Source organism: Mus musculus, chromosome 2 (genome assembly GCF_000001635.26).
Source record: "Mus musculus strain C57BL/6J chromosome 2, GRCm38.p6 C57BL/6J".
Lineage (NCBI taxonomy): Eukaryota > Metazoa > Chordata > Mammalia > Rodentia > Muridae > Mus > Mus musculus.
Window position 1 is genome coordinate 75609592 of NC_000068.7, and position 22321 is coordinate 75631912.

General features: G+C 44.8%; 1 protein-coding gene and 1 long non-coding RNA gene across 4 annotated transcripts in view; one reads left to right on the forward strand and one right to left on the reverse strand.

Annotated features, from left to right (window-relative positions):
* Gm50595 (predicted gene, 50595) overlaps nt 1-22321 on the reverse strand; it is a 181944-nt gene that overhangs the window by 157618 nt on the left and 2005 nt on the right. The window lies entirely within an intron of this gene.
* Gm39853 lies at nt 3801-5762 on the forward strand. Of its 2 annotated transcripts, XR_866455.2 has the most exons (3): nt 3801-4351; nt 5324-5460; nt 5565-5762. It is a non-coding gene; the product is annotated as a predicted gene, 39853 (long non-coding RNA). The 2 variants fall into 2 exon arrangements; XR_866454.2 differs by having other exon boundaries at nt 5324-5762.

Consider the following 22321-nt stretch of genomic DNA (forward strand, 5'->3'; position numbering starts at 1 on the left):
CTGTGGGGAAGTTTGCCGAACTGTTTTGCAAGGATGGAGTTCGAGCCACTGAGAGCATTAACATTTACGTGCAGGAACAAAGCCGAATAGGGACAAACTAAGGCTGTGATTTCAAAAGAACAGGGAACAGTTCCAAGAAGTGGAAGGCATGAGAGGCCGGCTCTTAGTCACAGGGTAGGGGAATCGTGGGCGTGCGCCCCTGGGCGGTGGTTCCCAGTCAATTAGGCGGGAAGCGGGAAGTGGGAAGCGGGAAGCGGCTGAGAATCCTAAGAAAGCCGCACTGCTTCTTTGAAAAGAACCTAGGAACCAATGATCTCCAACAATCCTGCCGATTTTGTTGTTGTGGGGTGACTCCTCAAATTCCCAAGGGCTGTATCACCATCTCTGCCGTGTGCTATCTGCTCCTAAAATGACAGATTGAATGTGAGAGTGTGAAACTAGATGTGATAGCTGAGAGGAAGCTGAGGAAAGAGCGAGGAGAGGCCGGGCAGTAGTGGCGCTCGCCTTTATCCCCAGCACTCGGGAGGCAGAGGCATGCGGATCTCTGTGTTGAGGCGAGCCTGGAGTCAGATGTGGTTCCTCAGCTTCTGTTTCTTCCCTCTCAGGGTGCCCAGGTGATGCAGCACACCAGGCTGAGAGGATGAATCCGCCGGTCTGGTTGGGAGTGAGGAGTGGGGTGCCCTCCGCAAGAGTCTTAATGAAACCGCTCTCCCAGACGATCTTAGCTTGTGCACCTACCTTTATTCGGGTGTGTTTGTATGCACATCCTTTATTCGGGGTGAACCTTGGAGGGTGGAAAGGGGCTCTTCTTAGGATGAAGTTTCATTGTCTGAGGTTCAAGGTTACCTCATTTGCATGGAGATGCATTCCAGAAAGTTGAGCCTGTAATTTCTCCACGGATTATGTGACTTTCCCCAGGAAGAGTGTGGGCCAGGCTCCCCAGATCAGGCAGAGAAGAAGCCCGGCTAAGAAAAGGGAGTCCTCCATTTTGCGCTAAGCTCAGGAAAATTGTCTGGACACGGTAGACTACAACGTTATTAGCGAGATGCAACACATGTGGTTGGGCTAAGTGAAAGAGAAGTAATTGGTGACCTACCTGTACATTAGAAATCTAACGTCGGGCTGGAGAGGTGACTCAGCGGTTAAGAACACTGACTTGCTCTTCCAGAGGTCCCAAGTTCAATTCCCAGCAACCACAAGGTGGCTCACAACCATCTGGAATGGAATCTGATGGTGTGTCTGAAGATTGCAACAGTGTACTCACATATATAAAATAAATAAATCTTTAAAAAAGAGAGAGGGACTGGCAAGATGGCTCAGTGGGTAAGAGCACTGACTGCTCTTCCCAAGGTCCTGAGTTCAAATCCCAGAAAACACATGATGGCTCACAACCACCCGTAATGAGATCTGACGCCCTCTTCTTGTGTGCCTAAAGTCAGCTACAATGTTAATATATAAATCTTTTAAAAAATAATAAATAAATAAGAGAGAGAGGAAGGAAGAGAGAGTTCGATCTAACGTCAAGGCTCTTCAAACGGTGGCATTAACCTGTTCTAACAAGCTGGAGTTTTTGGCCCTGTCAGAGGTTACCCATCAGACACTTGGACGGACTCACAGGCAGGCTTGGTGATTTCACAGAGTTGAACCTTTCAACTTCTGGACACACGTTTGTGGTACCTCAGCCCCTGACCCAGCGGACAGACGATCTGTGGTTAGGTAACTGCAGCCAGCCTATCACTCAGCTCAGAGCTTCCAAGCTTGACGACAAAATCAAATGAAGCTGAAGGGTTTGTTCGGCTTCCCTTGGTTTCATTAGTGACAATGACAGAACAGTCCTCAGCGTAAGCTTCAGCAGGATTTGAGAGAGCGTTACTCAGTTATTATTACTGCTAAAATAATAATCACGAAAATCACATTTCTATTATCTGCTATGGTGTATCATGAACAGTCCCAGGAATGTAAGATGCAAGAACAGCTGGTGTGGCGTGGTGTGGGAGTTGCATTTGGGTGACTTTGGCTGCGTGCTTGCTGTTTCTTTCAAAGATCAGAAACATTACCCAGCCCTTGAGAGGCAGAGGCAGTAGGTTCTCTGTGTTCAAGGCCAGTTTGGTCTACAGAGTAAGATTTCAGACCAGCAGGGACTACATAGTGAGACCCTATCTAAAATAAATATATAAGGTCAGAATCACAGAAATGTAGGCATTTCTATCGTGTACAGCTGTGTCCCTCCTGTCTGCATGGTACCTGACAGCACAGCCACCCTTAAAGGGCAGACTGCAGTTAATCATGTCCCCAGGACTGTCACTGAAGACGGCTGAACTGGCCATCTGAGTTATATTTCTCAGCAGAAAGAGAACGGCTCAGCGGGAGAAGGTGTGCTTGCTGTGCAATCCTTGTCACAATCCTTTGAAACGCAGACCCACACAGTAGGAGGAGGGACTCAATTCCAGTCCTTAAAAAACAAAACAACAATAATAAACAAACAAACAAAAAATCATGGGTTGCTTTTTTACAGTGTTCTCTGTTCAAAGTAAAGAGCGAAACTATGTTTTCTTTAACCCCTGCCCCAAGTTCATTCCTGGTCACTCTTTGGTTTTGGACCTGGGACAAGGGACTGCGGTGCATATCTTACATATCAAAGGAGACATGACTTCCAGGTTCTCCCAGCATCCCTCAGTCCTACCTGGAATACCTTGAACTTTCCAACCAAGGGGCTGGCCTGTTCTTCCCCCAGAGGCTCTTCCCTATATAATCCAGACATCATTTTATGAGTGCTCTCTCCCCCTCCCTCTCTCCCTGCCTCTTCCTCCCCTCCCCTCCCCTCCCCTCCCCTCCCGTCTCTTCTCTTTTCTTCTCTTTTACTCTCTTCTCTTCTCTTCTCTTCTCTTCTCTTCTCTTCTCTTCTCTTCTCTTCTCTGCAGGAGAGTGCCCTTTGTCTCTTTCTCTCTTACTCTCTCCCCCACCCCCTCCCCCCAGGCAACTCCTCTCCTGGCCTCAATCCTTGGGGCCAGTGAACTTGCCCTAGTGCAACTTCCCAATAAACCTGCCTTTAATATAATTGAATCTGTTTTAAATTGGTTCACTTCTCCAGTGGCAGAAAACTAGCCTATCGGTCACCATGCCTTCTATAGATATTTTTTTTAATTGTCAAAAACATACCCCTTGAGCACTACACTCAGACCAGAGAGGAACACAATCTGACCCTCACAGTACTGATAATCCAGAGTATGCACAGGGGGAAAAAAGGCAATTTATACAGCAGAGTCAAGCATCGATAAATAACACACAGCAGACCCAGGGCAGGCAGGGCACAGGATGGCTCTGTCCTTGCACCAGCTCTCCTGTGACTCCTGTTTTCTTTTCTGCTTCTGCTCTTCGGGAACGTGGAAGGAAACCTAACTGTGCCGTGGGTTCAAGCGTGCCTGGACAGATGTGTCTAACTGGTGGGGCAGGATTTGCCCTGCCCTTGGCAGAGACTCAAAACCGGCCTGCTACTTAAACACATCCTGACAAGTTTAGCAAACGGAGTGGGAGGCAGTGAGGTAGGGAGGGGTGGGAGCGGGTATGTTTGAATTGTGAAAATTCTTCCCAACCCTCACCCCCGTCGGCCAGCAAAAAAGAAAAGAAGAGAAAAAAAAAAAAAAAAAAAAAAAGGGAAGAGGGAGAGTCTTAATTGTGGAGTTAATCGTGTGACAAGGGGCTGACTCATTTCCTCCTCTGACAATAATTCACAGGACTATTTTTTACTCAGGAAACTGGGACAGGAGGTCGAAATCTACGAGCCCAATGGCATCAGCTCAGCTAGAGTCCCGCAATAGGATTTGGTATTAAGTTGAAAAAAAACAAGCGGGCCCTGTGCCTTTGTACATATGAGACAAAGGTGTCCAGCAGGGGAGTGTGGCCAAAAGACAAGCAAGGGCCACTCCCAGCCGTAGGGCTGTTACTGATCACTCGGTGCCACATGACTGCCTCCTTGGTTTCCTGTCCAAAAAAAGAAAAGAAAGAAAACAAACAAACAAACAAACAAAAAACGACAGTAATTGGTGAAGGAAGACGTGTTAGATTACAATGTGGCCAGAAGATGCGTTAATTCAGCCCTGAGCTGCTTTGTCAGTCCTTCTCTGGAGGGAAGGTGACTGGGCCTCAGGAGGTCCTCATTGTCTTAATTCTTTGTTATAGAGACATTATTATTATTAAGTTCAAGTCCAAGTCTGAAGAAAAATGGGGTAGAGACTTCATTTTGAACGCCGACTGACCCATTCTGTAGGAGCCCTGGTAGACCAGAACCTTCCATGTTTCTTTGAGGTCAGCCTCAAGCTCCAACCCCTACTTGCCTGCAACCGTAAATTCCGTGAGTAAAGACAGATCTGAGAGTATGTGAGTGTCTGGCTTTACAGTCTCAGGGGTGGGGGTGGGGTGGCTTGTGTGTTTTGTTGTTTTTGGTTTTGTTTGTTTTCCAAGACAGGGGTTTCTATGATTTTTTTTTCATTAATTAATTTATTCACTTTAAACCCAGTCCCACCCTCCCATCTCCCCCCATTTTCTCTCCCCATCCCCATAGAGAAGGTGAGCCCCCCACCCCACCCCACCCCACCCCACCCCGTACCAACCTGCCTTGGTACATCTCGTTACAGCAGGACTAAAAGGATCCTCTCCCACTGAAGCCAGACAATGCATCCCAGCTAGGGGAAAGGGACCCAAAGGCAGACAGTAGAGTCTGAACCAGAGACAGCCCCCATTCTAATTGTTAGGGGACCCACATGAAGACCAAGCTACACATCTTCTACATATATGTAGGGCACCTAAGTTCAGCCCATACACGCTCTTTGGTTAGTGGTTCAGTCTCTGTGGGCACAGGTTAGTTGGCCCTGTAGGTCTTCCTGTGGTACCTTTGATCCCTCTGGCTCCTTTAGTCCTTCCCCGACTCATCTGTAAGACGCCCTGAGCTCTACCTAATGTTTGGCTGTGAGTCTCTCTCCATCTGTTTCCATCCGATGCTGGATAAAGCCTCTCAGATGCTAGGCTCCTGAGACAGGGTTTCTTTGTGTACTAACCCTGGCTGGCTGTCCAGGCCTCGAAATCATTGAGACACACCTGTCTCTGCCTCCTGAGCTCTGGAACTAAAGACATGCACCATCACGCCCAACTGTCTTTACAATGTTTAATATCTCCTGTGTCACACCCGGCTCCAGCTGGTTTCCTCTTAACATGGAACAGCTATTACACAATCAGTTCTGGGAGCCTTGCTTAGGATCCTGCTAAGCCAATAAGCCCCAAAGAAGACCAAGCCATACATTGAGCCAACCGCCTCTTCTCCCCACAGATATGTGCGGAAGATGCTGAGAAGAATGAAAACTGGGAACCCAAAGAACCTGCTATGGGTATATTGTGTCCCCACAAATTCATAATTGAAGTTTTACCTCCTAACATGGTGGTATTTGAAGGCAAGGCCTTTGAGAGGTAGTAAATAAAATGTATATGAGGCCATCTTTGTGGGGGTTTTAAAGTGAATTTTATTATTTTATGTGTATGATTCATGAATTCTCTGTGCCACTTTTGTGCAGGGCCCATGGAAACCAGAAGAGGGTGTTGGGTCCCCGGGACCTGGACTTGCAATCATAGGTGAGCTGACGCCTGCCTGCTGAGAACTAAGCCCAGCCCTCTGAAAAAGCAGCTCAGCATGCAACCACTGAGCCATCTCTCCGCTCTCATCTTTCCTTTGTCTTTTCTTGTTTTATCACATTAAATTTACTTTCTATGTAGGAGTGCTTTGCCTACATGTGTTCTGTGCAGTGTGTGCTGACTGGTGCTCCCAGAGGCCAGAGAAGGTGTTAGATCCACTGGAACTGAAGTAACAGGTAGTTGTGAGCTGCCCTGTGGATGCCGGAAATCAAACCTAGGCCCTGGGACTGGTTGGTGGTGTCACTCGTCTTTATGAGAGGCAGAGGCGGTTGGATCTCTATGAATTCAAGGCCAGCCTGGTCTACAGAGCAAGTTCCATGACAGCCAGGACTACACAGAGAAATCCTGTCCCGAACAAAAACAAAAGGCAAAACAACAATAACAACAAACAAAACAACAAACGCTAAACCCTCTGGAAGAATGCCAGTGTTCCCAACTGGCTTCTCTCCTACCTCCAAAGACAGTCTTTCTAAATTCAACTCCTGTACTATGTCCTAACCAAAGCAGAATGGAGTGAGTTACGCTAAGTACTACATATCAAATTGAAACATTTAATCAGGCAAGACTCCAAACAGAGTCTTAAAAGCAAGACTGAGAGGCAGGGGCTGGAGACACAGCTCAGCAGTAAAGAACACTTGTTGCTCTTCCAGAGGATGAGGGTTCAGATGCAAGCTCATAATTCAAGAGCTCACAGATGGGGCTGGCAAGATAGCTCAGCGGGTAGGAACACCGACTGCTCTTCTGAAGGTCCTGAGTTCAAATCCCAGCAACCACATGGTGGCTCACAACCACCCATAACAAAATCTGACACCCTCTTCTGGCGTGTCTGAAGACATACAGCATACTTATGTATAATAATAAATAAAATCTTTTTTAAAAAAAGAGCTCACAGATGCCTATCATTCGGGCTTCACAAGATCCAACCCCTTCTTCCAGCCTATGTGGGCACCTGCACACACATGGCGGATACATGTGTACACATGAATAAACATTTAAAATAAAGTTTAAAAAAAAACAAACCTGAGCCTTCAGCATAATAGAGTCACCTCCGCTTTATAACCTTGGAGGCAAGGAACTTGGCAATCACTAATTGCATTCTTTAATATGTCCATTTTCCGTTCCAACTTAGAAAAACCAACTTCTGCGGTGCCCAACAGAATACCTCTCCTTTCTTTTCTTTCCTTGTTCCTTTTTGTAGTTCTGGGCAATCAGATCCAGAGCCTTACACACGCTGGCAAGTGCCCCAGCACCGCAGGCCTCACGCTAGCATGGAGACTCCCTTTTCAAAACATTTAGGGGTGGCGCTCTTTAATTACACGTGAAGCATTTAATAAAGCCCACTGGGGTCCCGTGAGCCGGCTCGGTGATAACCACAGTGACAGCCAAAGCTACCCATCAGTTACTTTTCTCTTGATGGGAGAAAGCAATTTTAACCAAAGGAACCTACAGAAAAATAGGTTTTTGGCTATGGTTGTTCCAGAAAGATGAGAATCCATGGTGGTGGGTTGGCATGGCAACAAAAGCAGGCAAGGCTGTAGGTACATGAAGCTAAAAGACCACACTTTTTTTTTTTTTTTTTTTTTTTTTTGGTTTTTCGAGACAGGGTTTCTCTGTGTAGCCCTGGCTGTCCTGCAACTCACTTTGTAGACCAGGCTGGCCTCGAACTCAGAAATCCGCCTGCCTCTGCCTCCCCTAAGTGCTGGGATTAAAGGCGTGCGCCACCACGCCCGGCAGACCACACTTCTAACTGTAAGCAGGAAGCAAAGGAGAAGTGGGGTGAGACTGTAAACTCTCAAAGCCCACCCTCAGTGACTTCCTCCAGCAAGGCCACACCTCTTAAACCTCCCCAGAACAGCACCACCAGCTGGAACCAAGCATTCAAATGCCCGAGCCTGTGGGGACATTGCCCTGCCAAACCCCCATAGCCAGCAACCTGGGTTTGATCCCACAACCTCACAGGGCAAAGGAAAGAGCTGATTTCTGCAAGTTGTTCTGTGGTCCCACATGAGTGCGGTTCCTGTGCATGAGATAAATATAAACATAACGCAATATAACATTTTGTATTGCATGTATTTATAACTGTTGAAGAAACTGTTTTAAGTCCAGTTAGATTTTTAAATTATTTATGACTTGTCATTTGAGAAAGATAACTGTGCTTAGATGAGGACACTGGGGTGGGGACCTCAATATAGGGCCCATGCTGTTTTAAGAAGAAACGCCACCACAACAGAATGCGCTCTCTCGCTTCCTGGTTACCACAAGAGACCCCAGTGGGAGGATGGATGGCTGAAAGATTGAAAGAAATCCTTCACTACGGAATCAAACCCTTCCAGAACCATGAGAAAGAAATGTTCACCTTTTTTTTTAATGTATATGAGTACACACTGTAACTTTACAGATGGTTGTGAGCCTTCGTGTGGTTGTTGGGAATTGTATTTAGGACTTCTGCTCGCTCCTGTCAACCCTACTCGCTCTGGTAGGCCCCAGTGGCTCCAGTTGCCCCTTTCATTCTGGCCCAAAGACTTATTTATTATTATACATAAGTGTAGCTGTCTTCAGATAGACCAGAAGAGGGTGTCAGATCCCTTTACAGCTAAGGTTGTGAGCCACCATGTGGTTGCTGGGATTTAAACTCAGGACCTTTGGAAGAGCAGTCAGTGCTCTTGCCCACTGAGCCATCTCACCAGTCCCAAAATGTTCATCATTTAAGTTACCCAGTCTTGAATCCCAAAAAAGCCAAAACCAGACAGCTGTGCCCAAAGCACGTAGTTTATAGATTTATCCCTAAAATACTGTCTTCCTCCAGCCTTGTTTTGGCTACCTAGCCTCCTGAAATAGGGAAGCAAAGTATAAAATAGGCAGCCAGAAGCCAAAACTCTAACCTAGCAATGCCCAGGAAGAAGTAGAGCTCTAAGAAGAATGACTGTTGACGTTTCTGCTGCTGCTGCTGCTTTATGAGAGACAGTTCCCAAAGTGCAATCTCAGGGAGCCACTAGATCAAGCTGGCGAAGAAAAAGACTTCAGGAGACCACCGCTAATGAGCACCAGGGTGCACAGCTTTGATCCTAATACTTGGGAGACGGAGGCAGGCAGATCTCTGTGAGTTTGAGGCCAGCCTGGTCTGTATTGAGAGTTCCAGGACAACTAGAGCTACATAATGAGATCCTGTCTCAAATTAAACAGATAGATAGACAGACAGACGGATAGATAGATAGATAGATAGATAGATAGACAGACAGACAGATAGATGATAGATAGAGAACTAATGAGCAAAACTAATCAATATAGTTTTCCAACACCATGACTGAAAAAGAACCAAAACATTAATACTTTCAGATATTCAACATAAACTGTAAGTAGTAAAAATTAGTAAAGCCTCTTACGACAAGACGAAGGGATGGAGCAAAAGAGTTACTGCTCTTCAAGTTCTCTCTCTGCTCCTGGCATTTTACGAGGAAAGAAAGAAAATAGCCATCTAAAGCCTATGGTTCAAACCTCCCTGGCGCTGCAGAACCCTCTTTGAAACTGTATTTGACACAAACATGCTCTTTTCCAATAAGGACAGCAGATCTGCTCCAGATGTTTGCCAGTAAATGTCTCACAAGGAGCTGTGTGAGAGGGAGGACCTGGGGCCTGCGGGTTTGCTGCCTCTCTGCGGAGGAGCCCTCCAGCTGCTTTTGCTAGTGCTCAGCTGGGAAAGGGCCATCCATTTCCGTCTGCTGACCAAATGCTCCCTCCCACCCAGCCAGCATGCTGTCCCAAGGATCACAGTCTGAAAACTCAAAGAAAGCAACTTTGTACCTAGACGCTTTGTGATGGTTAGCTCTAAAATTGGTAATCGCTGCCTGTGCTGGATAGTTTTGTCAACTTGTAACGCAAACAAAAGTCGCCTGAGAGGAGAAAGCCTCTGAGAGGAGAAACTGCTTCCAAGAGATCAGGCTGGAGGCAGAGCTGTAAAGCTGTTTCTTAATTAGTTATAAGCTGGGGAGTACCCGTTGTATGTGCTGTCATCCATAGACGAGGTTCTATAAGAAAGCAGGCTGAGCAAGCCATCAGAAACAAGCCAATAGGCAGCACCTCTCCATGGCTTCTGTACCTGCCCCTTCCTCAAGGTTCCTGTCCTGTTTGAGTTCCTGTCCTGTCTTCCAATGGTGATGAACTACTCTGAGAAATATAGGCAAAATAAACCCTTTCCTCTTACTTTTGGTCATGGTGTTTCATCACAGCAATAATAACCCTAAACAAGACAGACACTGCTTATGAATACTAAAATATCCTGTTTTCCAAATCCTAGAATCCTATTAAATACTCTAGGAATTTAGTAACCAGCAATAGATAGCTTTTCCAATCCATTTAAATATCATCTTGACCTTCAGGCCATGACATGTTCAATGTGTATTTCATATACGTGTTCCCTCAAATTCAGAGCATTATACAAAATTCTAAAGAGGGCACACGGATTAATTCTTTAAAACTTGTTCTTAGAAGGGCTGGAGAGCCAGGCGGTGGTGGTGTACACCTTTAATCCCAGCACTTGGGAGGCAGAGGCAGGCAGATTTCTGAGTTCCAGGCCAGCCTGGTCTACAGAGTGAATTCCAGGAGAGCCAGGGCTACACAGAGAAACCCTGCCTCAAAAAACCAAAAAAAAAAAAAAAAAAAAAAAAAAAAAAGGGCTGGAGAGATGACTCCGTGGTTAAGAGAATTGACTGTTCTTCCAGAGGACCCAGGTCCAGGTTTCATTCCCAGCAACCACAGAGTGGCTTACAACTGTCAGTAACTCCAGTTCCAAGGGTCCCAGTGACCTCTTCTGGTATCAGGCATGCACGGTACACAAACACACATGCAGGCTAAACACTCATGAATGTAAAATAAGATAAAAATAAAAATTGTGTTGTTGGGGTGAAGGTAAAGATTCAGCTGGACAGTGTGATTGGCATTCATGGGTTTGAAACTGGGTACAGAAAAAAATTTCCTTCAAGTTGTAAAATAACATATAGATGTTATCTTTTGTTTGTTTGTTTGGTTTGGTTTTAGTTTTTGGTTTTGGTGTATTGAGACAGGGTTTCTCTATGTAGCCCTGTATGTCCTGGAACTCACTCTGTAGACCAGACTGGCCTCAAACTCATAAGATCCACCTGCCTCTGCTTCCCAAGTGCTGGGATTAAAGGCGTGTGCCACAACCGGACTCTGACATTCTTGCTTCCTCCTTTTCTCTCTGTCCCACATTCGTCCTCTATTTCCTTCACAGCCTTACTACAAAAACTGTAGAAAGTACAGAGCTGTTCAGCCTGACTGAGAAAGGAATTTGTACAAAAGAACAGGGACTCGTAAGACTTTCCAGTTACCAACCTCAAAATGAAGGAAGTAGGTCTTCCAAATGAAGGAGTCCATGAAGAAGCCAGAACCAAACAGTGTCTTGGTTGATTGATTGATTTTCTTTCTCCCATTCATGCATATCAACAGAGGATCTTCATGTTCTTTTTTTAAGATTTATTTATTATTACACATAAGTACACTGTTGCTGTCCTCAGACATACCAGAAGAGGGTGTCAGATCCCACTACGGGTGGTTGTGAGCCACCATGTGGTTGCTGGGACTTGAACTCAGGATCTCCGGAAGAGCAGTCAGTGCTCCTACCCACTAAGCCATCTCACCAGCCCCTCGTGTTCTTGTTTTGTTTTTTGTTTTTTTTTTTTTGTTTTTTTGGGGTTTTTTTGTGGGTTCTTGTTGGTTTTGTTTGTTTTAAACATGATCTCATCTAGCCCAGGCTATCTTCCAGCTAGTAGATGAGCCACAACACCCAGGTTATAGGGAAGGAAAACCTGGTAAACTAGAGTTAAGTCAGGAAAAAGAAAGAAACTATTCACCATAGTCCTGGAACTAGGGTGCTAGAATAAACACTTGGCAGGAGGCAGAAGATCTAGTGTGCATGATGTCCATATACTAAGCCTTTCATGGGAGAGTTCATTTCACCACCATCAGTAACTCCGTGTGGTGGGTGGACTTATCATCCTTATCTTATAAGTGGGAAAACCGAAGAAAGTGGCTAATACATTCCTATACAGCTAGAAAAGAACACAGCTTGTCATCAAAACTGGGTAGTGTAAGCCAGAGCTTGTCGCCATGGTATCACCTAATCAGCGAGAGTAACGGAGCAAAAATGGAGAGAGCAAATTAATGTTTTCAAGCGAGCGCCATGAGGTTACGGTCGCACAGTCTACCTCATTTATATGGAGAATGTGCACATAGGTTCTTTCACATCAGTGGAAAGACATTGGTCACCTGAAAAACGTTAAGTACTGCTCCACCATGGACACAAATAATCATTTAACAAATATTTATTCATCACCTCCCCAGTTTCAGGCCCTATGACAGATGATATGAATCTCTGCTCTCTGTTACAATCAACCGTGATGTTAGTGGCTGGGGATTATTACTAGAACTCAGAAGATGAACTACAAATCTCAGGTGTGTGTGTGTGTGTGTGTGTGTGTGTGTGTGTGTGGTTTTCCTTGGCTGTTTCCTTGGCTCTGTCTGCCTGATATCAGTTTGAGAATGAGATGTCCCTCAGCAATTACTGTGTTTAAATATAGCAGTTTCCAGTTGCTGATGCTGTTTGGGGGGATTATAAAACCTTTAGAATTCAAGGTCTGGGGCTAGAGAGGCGGCTCAGTGGTTAAGGGTACTCGCTGCTCTTACTGGGACCTGGGTTCACGTCTCAGCATCCTCATCAGGCAGATCACGGCTGCCTGCCTGTAACTCCAGCTCCAGGAGATCTGACGCCCTCTTCTGGCCTCTGCAGAAACCTGAACAAATGCAGCAGACACACACATACACATAAATTTAAAAAAAATAAATCTTTTAAAAAGCCTGGGGACTAGATCACAGACACGGCTAGTGGTAGCAGGTATTTAAGGGATACGGCTAAGCCTGACTCCTGTCCCATTTTCTGCTTCCTGATCTGCTGAGATGTGAAAAGCGTCCAATGCATGTGTGTACACACAGCCTAGAGCCTTCTGTCTACACTTTTCTGGCCATAATGAACTGAACCCTGGGAAACTGCAAGCCAAAATAAATACTTCTCTTCCTTGTTACTGTCAGATATTGTGTCTCAGCGGTGAGAAAACTGAGTCATCTACTTTGATTCCCATCTCGGTGAAAATATAAAACCCCAGGCTCAATGTAGCTCACAGATTCTCTGGAAGAGCCTGAGATTCTCCAGAGATTCTTTCTGGCCTTACGCCCGCACACACGCCTTGCAACCCGGTGGCCATGTGCAAACATAGCCCAGGCAAAGTGAAAAGTAACAAATAGAGAGCAAACATAAAAAGAAAAGAATTCAAAGATCAGCTCTTCACAGCTGGCCTGGGTACTTTTCTAGTGCTCAGAGAAGATACCAGGGCCGAGGCAACTTATAAAAGGAACGGTTTATTTGAGCTTATGGTGCCAGAGGGTGAACCCATGATCATCGTGGCAGGAAGCACAGCAGCTGAGAACTTACATGTAATCTACAAGTTAGAGGCAGAGAGAGAGAGAGAGGAGAAGAGAAGAGAAGAGAAGAGAAGAGAAGAGAAGAGAAGAGAAGAGAAGAGAAGAGAAGAGAAGAGAAGAGAAGAAAGAGAAGGAGGGGGCCTGGGCTTTTAAAACCACAAAGTCCATTCAACAAGGCCATTAGCTCTTTTTTTTTTTTTTTTTTTTTTTTGGTTTTTCGAGACAGGAGACAGGGTTTCTCTGTATAGCCCTGGCTGTCCTGGAATTCACTTTGTAGACCAGGCTGGCCTCGAACCCAGAAATCGCCTGCCTCTGCCTCCCAAACGCTGGGATTAAAGGTGTGCGCCACCACCGCCCGGCGGCCATTAGCTCTTAATCCTTCCCAAAAGGAAGGATTTAATCTTTCCATCAACTAGGGACCAAGCATTAAATACACAAGCCTGTGGGGGCCACTTCATTCAATCACCACACGCTGATCAGGCAGTACCCACATGCTGCCCACTAGATCCAGAGAAGACCCCTTATAGACTGGCTCACCTAGTGCCTGAACGACATGGCCAAATAAAGAGGATCTATTAAGACAAATACCCACCCATGGAAAAACTCTGAAGAAGGCCAGGGGTTTCTGCGGGGATCGGGTGAATACCAGGTTGTCTATGCCCCGATGTTTCAAGGGTCAGTGAAAGCCATCTGCACAACCGGAATGTATAAACGAACCCTTAACCGAAGCCCCTGAACAATGGCTCTACCTTGGAGTCTCCCTCCTCAGCTTGACCATCAGGCAGACTGTCCATGATGGGAAGAGACCACTGCTGAAGGGCCAGTTGGAGCATAGGAGCATGGCAGGCTTTGCCTTTCTCTCCCATCCCCTCTGCCTTGCTTGAAGCCATTAGATTCCTAAAGCTAGCCACAAAGGTCTAGTTCCTTACTTGGCCACTTCCTCCTCCTGAGGCTGACCTCAAAAGTCCAGCTATCAAAGTATTGAAGTCTAGCAATCAAAACCTCCCTTTGGCTCATCTAATTAGCATGTCCAGTTAAAATTAAGCACCTTATCCTAACACTGAGTTTCCCATTTCATCTTTATAAAATGGCATTTTGCTATAGGCCACATGTCTCCTCTCTGTCCAGAGGCAGCCCTTTGTCCTCTGAGACAAATACCTCTCCTCCTTTCTCCCTTGTTCCCTTCCCCTTCGCCCTTGTCCTCTATCCCTGACTTTGTCTCTTATTCCTTGCCTTCTGTCCCTCTGGGGCAAATAAATTTCTTTTGTGCTGAGAACTTGGTCTTGCTCCCAGGAGCAATACTTTTCCTAACAACTACTGACCTGGGAGAGGTTAACTATCAAGCAAAGGATACATGGGGCACAAAATGTGACAAGAAAAAGGGCGAACAAAAATATGGGAAGAGGATGATGGGTGGGAGCAGTTAAGATAAAAGAAAGAAGATATGTGTGTTTTCTTCTATGGGCACACAGGAAAGATAGCTACTGCAATCTTGGTGACCTTGTGGAAGGGACTTGTGCCTAAACAAGAATTCCAGCTTTCTTCACTGCCCCTTGAAAGGGAGTAAAGAGGCATTTCATTATTCTGGTATTTGTTAGCTATGTTAGATCCCTTTGGCTCTCCCAAGGTCATCTCAGAATGAGAACAAGAGTGGACAATTAGAGTTCTCACATGGAACTCAGTTACTATTCTCCAAGAACAAGCCTTTTTGAGGGAGATGGGTGCCCCAGAACATGTTTTGAGACCTGTGGTAGTCATTGATGAGTATGGGGAGGGACCATCACAGTAACAGTGTTTGTTGCATCTAAGCATTGGAAGAGTGCCTCCCACCCCTTATTTGGTATCAACCTCTCGGAATCTGAAAACATTCTAGGAATGGACGCTCCATTAAGAAGAACATTGCAAGCCAGGAGGCGGTGACACACGCCTTTAATCCCAGCACTTGGGAAGCAGAAGCAGGTGGATTTCTGAGATAGAGGCCAGCCAGGTCTACAGAGTGAGTTCTGGGACAGCCAGTGCTATAGTGCTATACAGAGAAACCCTGTCTTGAAAAACCAAAAAGAGAAAAAAAAAAGAGAGAGAGAGAAAGAACATTGCAGGGGTTGGAGAGATGGGTAAAGAGCACCTTGTGGTGGCTCACAACCCAGCTGCAAGACCAATTCCAAGGCAACACCTTCTTCTGTCCCCTGGGGTATCATACATACATGAGTGTACATATATACATGCAGTCAAAACACACACAAAGTAAAAATTTTAAAAAAAGAGGAGGAGGGGGGGAAGGAGGGGGAGAGGGAGGGGAAGAAGAGGAGGAAAAACATTATAGACCCATGGAGAAATTTCAGCTCAAAGTCTGAGAAGGAAAACAATCTGGGAGTCTTCCTTCCACCTGTGCACCGGTGGCAAACACCAGGTAGTACAAGTTGACAGGCAGACATACTGAGATTGGAGTGAATATAAAAGAACGAGAGTGGCCTGGGATTTACAGTAGCCTGTCTGGCCTGCAAAAAAGCCAGACACAACAGAGAGTACTGTAGACTTGAAGAACCAGTTTGTCCTCACTTGGGAAGGAAGACAGTGGAATTCCCCTGGTGATAACTCCTGGCTCTGATAAAGAGAGACATCATTCCATCTGATAGAGATGCACCGGCAGGTTGTTCTGGAAAGATATCTTTCAGCCATGCAGATGATTAAAAATACAACACTAAGTTATTTTAAACTGTGCAATCAGGGCTGGGGACATTGGTTAACATTAACATTGGTTAAGAGTGCTTGTTGTTGCACAAGCGTGAGAACCAGAGTTCAGATCTCCAAGCCCATACAAAACTGAGTATGGCCCCATACAGACCTGTAACCTTGAGACTAGGGTAGAAAAGAGACAGAAGAATCCTGAACCTTGCTGGCTGCCAGCCTAGCAGGAAAAAGAAAATGTGAGCACCGTGTTCACTGAGAGACCCTGTCTCAAAGGAATGAGGCGGACAGTGGTAGAAGAGAAAATGCTGTGCTTCTGGCCTCCATGCGGACACCCATGTGCACATACCTGCACGGAAGTACACACACACTTATACACATTACACATATTACATGATTTTAACTTGTAAAAACTAAAGAAATTAATTTTTTAACAAGCAATCATGCTTGTTAAAATGACAAGTATGGAACGTGGGGTGTTACACAGGGGTAGAATGCTTGTGTAACATGTACAACGCCCTGGGTTTGATTCCCAGCAGCACACACACACACACACACACAGAGAGAGAGAGAGAGAGAGAGAGAGAGAGAGAGAGAGAGAAAGAGAGAGAGAGAGAGAAAAGGAGCTAAATGAGATTTCTCATAAGAATATTAATTACCATGTTTAGGTGCTTAATTCTTCATCTTGTCCTACTTTCCTCCTGTTTACAATCTTCCTTATTGAAGATTTGGGGTTTTATTATGAAAAAGTTGTAATACATAAAAGAGGGAACATGTTTGCATTATAAGTGCGTATGATGTTTGGTTTCATTTTCCAAATTGTGAAGGTAAAACCAAGTCTGGCAAAACTTGATTTTTTTTTCTTCTATAGTACCTAATACAGTCTCTGTCCTTGTCAGATTAAAACAATGAAGCTCCTGATATGCTAAAGTACGTTTTCTAGGAATGAAATATTTACTACATATTTGACCAAAATAGCAAATTTTCCCTCTTCTTTTTTACAACAATCTTTTTATACGTATGTATGTGTATGGTGTGGGTGCAAGGGTGCCCGTGGAGGCCAGAAGAGAGAACATCTAATCCCCTGGAGATGGAATAGGTGGCTGAGAATCACTGAATGTGGGTGCTGGGAACCAATTCCAGTCCCCTGGGAGAGAGCACCAGGCACTGTTAACCACTGTGCCATCTCCTCACCCCCAACTTTGCTTTCTTATAAGATGCAGTAGAGATGGGACCCAAGAAAACCTCACAAATTTTAGGGCCAGTGAGATGACTTAGTGAGTTAAGACATTAGCTGCCAAGCCTGACCACACGGTGGTCACACCGTGAAAGGCTAGCACTGAGTCCCACAAGATGTCTCTGTGGAACACATATTACCATGGGATGTACCCACACTCCCACTGAGGATGTGGGCACTCACACATTTGTACACAAAATAAAGATCAATTAAAAAGTGTAAAGACAAATTGTATCGGGGAAGGAGAGAGGGGTTGGCAATTTTCCAGGATAAGGAAAGAGTAGCTTTCCTATTGGATCATCTCATATACGAGGCCCTGCCAAGAAAGAGCCCCAGGGAGAGACTTCCCTTTCCATCCTAATATTTTTCTAAATCTAAATGAGAAAACACACACACACATACACACACACACACACACACACACACACACACCCCAAAGTGGGTTTTAAAGAAACTGCTCATTGCTTTAAAATCAGTTCTTTAAATGAAAAGACAGGCTCAAGGATGAAGTGGCTGGTGAGATGGTTCAGCAGGCCAAAGTGATGGCTGCCAAGTCTGACAAGCTGAGCTCCATCTTAGGGGCCTTCCACTTATTGTCCCCAATCTCCACACTTCTGCTGTGGAGTAAACGCCTAAGTCAACTCAGTCAACAAAAAGCAGACAAAGCCAGGGCCAGGGGCTTGCAATCCCAGCATTCCGTAGGCTGCAGTAGGAGTGTGGTAAGTTCAAGTGCAGACTGGGGCTCATTAGTAAGCTTTCCTGTCACACAGTGGGACCTTGTCTAAAGGAAAGAAAGAAGAAAAACATGAGCAGATCAGGAGACTATGAGGAGAATAAAAAAACAAGGCATGATCAATGCTAAAGATATACGATATTAATACCTTCCCTGGGCAAAGGTCAGCAGAGAGTGGGCCTAGTTAAATAGATGACTTGTGAACATTTGCAGAGGAAAATAAAAGATTGATCATTGGTCCAAAATTATTATTGAGGCAAGAATTATGATGTAGGCTGATCCATATACCCACCTTGTTAACTGAGAATGGGAACACCATAAATCCTGTTTAATTGATCTATACTTCCTGGTGATGATACATCAAATGCTCTCTTAGCCCCCAGATGATTTGCAGGGCTTCCTGAAAAGTTAATCTTCAATTATCCCAGTATTCTCGCTTTTAAAAAGTTGAAGCCTCAAGTAGAATAAAATATAACTCAAGGGGCTGATTATAGCACAGTGGCTACTTGTTTGTCAAGCCTGTGAGTTCCTGGGTTCCATTCTTATCTTGCAAGCAAGCCAAACAAAATACAAAAGTCACCTAAGTTGTTCTGTTTTTCTTCCTAAACATTTCATGATTAAAATTTACACTGTTAACCAGGCCTGGGAGTGTAGGCCTCTAATCCAGCTCCCGGGAAGCCTGAAGCAAAAAATTTAAAGTCTACCCGGACTACAGAGTGAGTTCAAGGGCAGCCTGGGAAACTGAGTAAGGACGATCTATCAAAATAAAAATCAGGGGGGTGGGGGGGGGCATAAAGAGATGACTCAACAGGTAAGAGCACTGGCTGCTATTCTTCCAGAGAATCAGGGGTTTCATTCCCAGAACCCATAAGGCAGCTCACAACTGTCTATAACTCCAGTTCCAGGGGGTCCAGTACTATTTCCTGGCCTCCACATTTGGGTAGGTAAAACACTCATACACATAAAAATAAAAATAATTTTTAAAAATAAATAAATAATTGGCTGAGGCTTTTGTTCAGTGGAAGAACACTTGCCTATCAGTCCTAGGTTCATCCCCAGTACTGAAATAAATAAGTAAATAAATAGGAGAATTTTACAATGGCTTAAAATGTTGCTGGACTAAACCACACCTTACCCTGCTGTGTATTACTCCCACTGGGACAATTAGCGAGCGGACCACAATCTGGCCAGGTAAAAGACCATGTGCTGCTTGCCTCCCCTGGCCCCATCTCTCTTCAGAGCCAATTCCCAGCAGGGAGCCACTTGGTAGGATCAAGATGCACTGTCACCCTACCCGGCTTGCTACGCCAACTCGGTCTCCAGTACTGTCACCTAAGGGCTTCCGCCTGCACCGACTGTATCAGTCTCCTTAGGCGGAGGACAGTTAGTATTTCTGCCTCTTTCCCCTGATCTCCTTCCACCCCCCACTCTCTCTCCATAGTTCATCATGTGCCCAATCAGATCTCAAAGCAAGATTTAAGCCAGAATTGTACACAAGCTCCAAAGAACTTAACCTTCCTTCATCGCCAGCAATCACCGAAGGGTTTAGAGCCAACATCCAAGCCAAAAACAGATGTGGTGTGGTGAGGAGCTGTTGTTAGCTTCACAGTGACCCCTTTAGTTCAGAAATAAAGCAGTTTGTGGAAAAGTCATAAACACTGAGAAAAGGCTGGGCAGTGGTGGCACACGCCTTTAACCCCAACACTTGGGAGGCAGAGGCAGGCGAATTTCTGAGTTCAAGGCCAGCCTGGTATACAGATTGAGTTCAGGCTACCCAGAGAAACCCTGTATCAAAACAAAAACAAAATCAAAATACACACACACACACACACACACTCGCAACACTTTTTCTTTAAGGAACACAGATGAGTGCCAGGTGTGCACAGCTTCAATCCCAGCACCGAGGAGATGGAAACAGAACCTCTGAGTTTGAGGGCCAGCCTTGTCCACCTACAGATGAGGTTCTCAACCTGTGGTTGTGACCCCTTTCTTTTGAGTTTGAATGATTCTTCTACAGGGGTCCCATATCAGATATCCCGCTTATCAGGTATTTACATTAGTATTCATAACAGCAGCAAAGTTACAGTTATGAAATAGCAACAAAAATAATTTTATGGTTGGAAGTCACCTCAACATGAGGGACTGTATTAAAAAGTAGCAGCATTGAGAAAAACTGCCCTCGAGAGTTCCAGGACACCCAGGGCTGCCTAGAGAGGAAGGAAGGGATGGAGGAAAGAGGGAGAGAGGGCATGGGAGGTGGTTGGCACTGGAAAGTGGTTATAGAATTGCAGAAAAGAAGCCACTACATGTATATAGGTATATGAAAATATATCCACTTATGGTTGTTTGTTTGTTTGCTTTGTTTTTTCCAGACAGGGTTTCTCTGTGCAATCCTGGCTGTCCTGGAACTCACTCTGTAGACCAGGCTGGCCTGAAACTCAGAAATCCACCTGCCTCTGCCTCCCAAGTGCTGGTATTACAAGCGTGCACCACCACTGCCCGACATGTTTTATTTTTTAAACATTTATTTATTTATTTATTTATTTATTTATTTATTTAATGTATATGAGTACACTGTAGCTATACAGATGGTTGTGAGTCTTCATGTGATTTCTGGGAATTGAATTTAGGACCTCTACTCACTCCAGCCCAAAGATTTATTTATTATTATAAATAAGTACACTGCAGCTGTCTTCAGATACACCAGAAGAGGACATCAGATCTCATTATGGGTGGTTGTGAGCCACCATGTGGTTGCTGGGAATTGAACTCAGGTCCTCTGGAAGAGCAGTCGATGCTCTTAACTGCTGAGCCATCTCTCCAGGCCCCACTTATATATAAAATAACTCATCAAAATGTCTTTAAGTGCCTGTGAACTAATGACCTGAGGGGGAACCCTATGGCAGAGTCACAACAAGGATGGGAGCCACTGGGTTCTGTCATGGGGGGCGGGGGGGGGGGGCATTGGGTTCTGTCATGGAGCCCTGATGCTAAAAAGCAATGCAGGGTTAACCCACTATGAAAGTTCATGAGCATGTATAGTTTAGTTTAGTTTTGTGAAAAGTCCAGGCTGGCCTTGAACGTGTGATCTTCCTGCCCGACCCTCTAAAGCACTAAGATTACAGGCACACACTACCATACTCAGCAATTGCTTTTCATTATTATTAATTATGACTGCAGAGGTAGTTTACAAAGATAAAGTCAAATAGGTCAGACCTGTGAACGTGGAGCTTCAACTCTAACTTTGCCCAGGATTAGCAATAAGACTTTGATCAAATTATTCAAATGACAAACAAAAGATTGATTTTGATTAAGCTGGGAGGAAATGACAATAAATGATTATAAAGTATTTAATTTCTAAGTAGCAGTGTGTGTGTGACTGAATGTAAATAAAGAAATGTTTACTTTCTTTAAAATATATTTTTATAACTTTCATAAGATAGTGTACATTTGCTGGGCGTGGTGGCTCACGCCTTTAATCCCAGCACTTGGGACGCAGAGGCAGGCAGATTTCTGAGTTCGAGGCCAGCCTGGTCTACAAAGTGAGTTCCAGGACAGCCAGGACTACACAGAGAAACCCTGTCTTGAAAAGCCAAAAAAAAAAAAACAAAAAAAACAAAAAAAAAAAAAACAAAAAAAAGATAGTGTACATTTTACTACCTAACTTGATATTAAGAAAATAACATTTTTCTTTCTTTTGTGATGCTAAGAACTGAGTTCAAACCATCTACATAATAAGCATATACTCTGCCATCAGCCAACTACACTCCCCTGCCTCTCAAGCACTAGAAACATTTAATTTCTTTCCTCTTTTGAAACACAGTCTTCCCTAAAACTCCATCTATGTAGCCCAGGCTGTCTCAGGTTCCTGACCCTCCTGGTCTCCTGAGTGCTGTTATTATAGGCAAGGGCTGCTAAACCTAGTTTAACATTTAGTTTCTCAGTCTTGAAAATACAGCAGTGTTTTCTTAGCAACAAGATCTAGCCAGGGCGGTCTACCTACAGGAGACTGCACAGACAAACCTATTTAAAGAATGAACAACTCTCAAGACATCAAGGGATAGGTCAAATCAAAAAGACTGTGACATTTATTTCAAGGTTAAAAAAAAAATCTAAATATAGGCAAGAACGAACAGACTATCTTTCATGTGCCTCAAACCCAACCCAGCCAAACTGCTCGCCCTACCCTGTGAGTCAGCGAGGCACCCTCCGCTCAGTTCCAGAAGCCTCAGCTCCTCACCCCACCCCCCCAACATTTTACTTGTTTTATTTTAAGTGTTGTTAATTACAGCATTTGAAGGAAGGATCTAACTCCACACGAAATGAAAGACTCTAAGATATTTCTATTAAATTGCTATTAAAAAAAAAAAAAAAAGGAATGTGAGACCGTAACAGAAGTCAGTTTAGATCCCTAGTGTTATGGTGTGATTAGAGTCACCTGCCCAGCTTGGGGCTGTGGATTCCAGACCCTGCATAATGCTGTGGTGCAA